Source organism: Ochotona princeps, chromosome 1, assembly GCF_030435755.1.
Source record: "Ochotona princeps isolate mOchPri1 chromosome 1, mOchPri1.hap1, whole genome shotgun sequence".
Classification (NCBI taxonomy): domain Eukaryota; kingdom Metazoa; phylum Chordata; class Mammalia; order Lagomorpha; family Ochotonidae; genus Ochotona; species Ochotona princeps.
This window is the reverse complement of record NC_080832.1, coordinates 31983867-31987559: the sequence shown is the minus strand read 5'-3', so window position 1 is coordinate 31987559 and position 3693 is coordinate 31983867. Positions and strand designations below refer to the sequence as shown.

Here is a 3693-nt window from a genome sequence, read left to right as displayed (position 1 = left end):
CAGTGGCATTAATTAAAATCACATCTTTTGCAATCACCAACAGTATCTACTTCCAAAACCTTTTTGTGTTCCTCAAAAGAAACTTTGTACCCATTAAGCAATCATTTCTTATTTTTCTTTCCCTTCCCTACCTGCTCCTGTAATCCTTAATTTATTTGCTATTTCTATGAGTTTATCTGTTCTAGATACTTCTTATGAGTGGAATGAAAAAGTATCTATCCTTTTGTGTTTGGCTTACTTTTGTTAGAGTAATATTGAGATTTAACCATTTTATATATAACAACTGTCAGAGTTTCACTTCTGTTTATCACTGAGTAATATTCAATTTAATGTCCATACTATATTTTGTTTATCTACTTGTGGACACTTGGGTTGCTTCCACTTTTTTGGCTATTTTCTCAACATCAGCATACGCCTATTTGTTTGAGTCCTGTTTTCAGTTTTTTTGGAGGAATGTTCCAGGCAGTTAAATTGTGGGTCATGTAGTAATGTTATGTTTATCTTTTTGAAGAACTAATGAACTGTGTTCAACTGAGACTGTTCCATTTGACATTTCATTAACAATGAATGAGCATTCCAATTTCAAGATGGAGGTATGATTGAGATGTGATTTCTAATTCTAGCTCTTATAAGGATTTGATTTACTACTTCACAAGAATACTGCATGACATATCTCACTACTTTGTGTATTTTTCTTCTCTTTCTTTCCTTGAATTATAATGGACAACTGTCTGGGAAGGTTAATCAGCTTCCTTCTTATCCATCTTGCAGTTTACCTTATGTATAATAACTTTGGTATCTCCATAGCTAATCTCTTGAGGCTGGATTTCAAGAATCATCTTCTTTCTATCCTATTTTATAAATAAGCTTGCAGGAAATTCCATTTATAATAGAAATCACAAAAAATGACTGACGTTTTTGTGCTTTATGAAGTGACATACTGTTATATTTTGTTGGAAAAGAAACTAAAAATCTGTTTCTCCCCTGTGATTGAACAGTTTCTCTTTAGGAGAGATTTGCACTTTAAGGCAAGCTAACTTGGGTCCCAAAGTGAATGGAGACCACACCCACATTCCTAAAAAGCATCCTCATCCTTCCAGATGGCAGCTCTGTATTTCACTCAATTGTTCTTGTCATTTAGCACTGGAGTGTCTCCAGTGTTAAAATTAGTAAGCCCAAATGTCATCTATTCTCCCTGGGCGCAAGCTGTCTGAGAGGCATGTCCTCGCTCAAGCGTGGAGACAGCTGCTCCTTATTTCTGAGGTAATCACTCTCCGGTCAGTCTGGCTTTGCAGAAAGGTTACTGGTGAGGCTGCATATTTGTCATACCCATCCTTCTTGGAGAATTATCACTTGCTGACATGGAATTGCCAGGTAAAACACAACACACATAATCCTTCATGCTCCCGTCTCAAAGGCTCAGTGCCAGAAACCTTCCACTTTCCGCTCATTCTAAGACATAGCTGCACTTTATCCAAATTTTTTTTGCCCTTTGGCGTCTGATGAGGTTTGGCCAAGAGCCCAGAGGGACATCAGAGAGAAGGCATGAGGACAGTTTATGTGACTCTTGTTCCTGTGAGACTGCATGGAGTTGCCTGGGTTCCTACACAAGGTCATGCTCACACACTCACTTCCAGACCATTCCCTCTGCCTCTCTGATCGGCTTGCTCCCTTGGTTGTAGCTGCCGTTTTTTGCACTATTCCTTGTTTATCCATCTTCCACAAGGTGACCCTTTGCAAATATACTCTCCTGAATTAGTTTAACTTGGCCATCCATCTGTCTGCATGAAACCGGCAAGAAGGAATCTGGATGGTACGGCTTCTTTAAATAAAAAGCTCACTCAGATTAAATGTGCAATTCTCTGTCTTGAGTTGTGACAGCTCTGGGTGACAAGATTTCAATAAATGTCATGAAATTTTCCAAACAGTTTCAACTGTAATTCAAAAACAAAAAGTTGACATTTTGCACCTGTAACTGGTGGGAGTAAAGGAGTGTGGTTGTTAGAATCATTGGCTCTGTCACTTCTGAGATGATAATTGGCCATCAAAGGAGAAACAATCTAAGAGGCTGTGCAATTGACCCAGGAGTAGCAAACAGAAGCCCCAGGACTGGCCAGGTGAAGACAACAAAAAACATTGATTGTTGTGAATTAGGGAGTGGATGCTTCACCAAAAACATAAAAATTCCAATTAATAATAATTTTTAAAAGCTGCAAAACTTCACTGTGATTTTTTTTGTATGCAAGCACAGATGGTGAAACTGCCACGATATAAAACATACAGTTTTACTTGTAAATTAAAAATAAATCTGCTAGGCCCAGCACAATGGCTCAATGGCTAAAATCCTCACCTTGCAAGTACTGGGATTCCATATGCGTGCTGGTTTGTGTCCCAGCTGCTCCACTTTTCATCCAGCTCCTTGCTTATAGCCTGAGAAAGCAGTGGAAGATGGCCCAAAGCCTTGGAATCATGTATCTGCATGGCAGACCTGAGAGAAGCTCCTGGCTTCTGGCTTCACATCAGCTCAGCCCTGGCCATTGTGCTCATCTGGTGAACAAATTAGCTGATGGAAGATCTTTCTCCCTGTCTCTCCTTCTCTCTGTAAATCTGATCTGCTTTCCAACAAAAATAAAACAATATCTTTAAAACAAAAGTGCTGTGACATGTAAGGCTATGTAAGTCAATGAATGAGTGACTATCAAATGTGTGAGAGGGTGGGCCTTATCATCAGAACAGAGGGCCCTTGGACAGCTATAGCAAAATGCAACAAAAGAAATGAGTTATCTCAAGCTTTTGCAGTCTACAGGTCCAAGATCAAGGGATTTGCAAATTTAATTTCTTCTGAGATCTCTTTTTTATTTGAAGCCTGCTTTGTCACAATCTGTAGGTTTTGCTTGATGTTTCCTCAGTGCATACAATAAGTCTTGTGTCTCTATATGTCTCTAAAATTCCTTCTATTACAAGTATTAGTCACACTGGATTAGGACCACCCTAATGACCGCATTCAATTTTATGACTTAAATTTTTTAAACTCATTTTTTTTTGACAAGCAGAGAGACAGCAAGAGATAGAGACAGAAGTAAGGAGATATACACCAAAAAGAGAGTGACAGAGAGAGGGAATGATAGAGGGAGAGAGTTTCCTTCTACTGGTTGATTCCCCAAATGCCCATAAGGGCTGGATTGAACCAGGTGACAACAGGGAGTCAGAAACTCAGTCTAGGTCTCCCTTGTGTATCTCAAGGACCTAACTGAATTATTACCTATTGCCTCTCCAGAATCAGGGAAATACTTAGCAAGAAGCAACTTAGGAGGAAACTGGAGTTGGGAGCAGAGCCACAATATAATACCAAACAATCAGATGTGGGATGCATGTATTTTAGTTTCTTTTCACATCAGATGGGTAATGTGCCAATGTCATAACAAGGATGGAGGGAGGCACATGTCACACATGTAAACTCAATCATCCGTTTATGTACAGCAAAAGGATCTGGGATGCAGGCATTTTAATCACTTTCCTGTCTTCACATCCATCACACTGTGAGGTAAGGACTTCAACGTAAGAGTTCTGGAAGCCCATAATTTGCACTTAACAGGCAATAATGTCCCCATTTCCTGATGTGGGGTATGGCTTCTGAGGTATCCTAATTTACAATTATTTATTATACTATATTCTTATGTTTTTATGCTCTTT

At 39.1% G+C, this 3693-nt stretch overlaps 1 pseudogene; it reads right to left on the bottom strand.

The window, feature by feature from the left end:
• Positions 1 to 3392: 3392 nt before the first annotated feature.
• Positions 3393 to 3489, bottom strand: LOC118758438 (small nucleolar RNA U13; annotated as a pseudogene).
• Between the last annotated feature and the right edge of the window lie 204 nt (positions 3490 to 3693).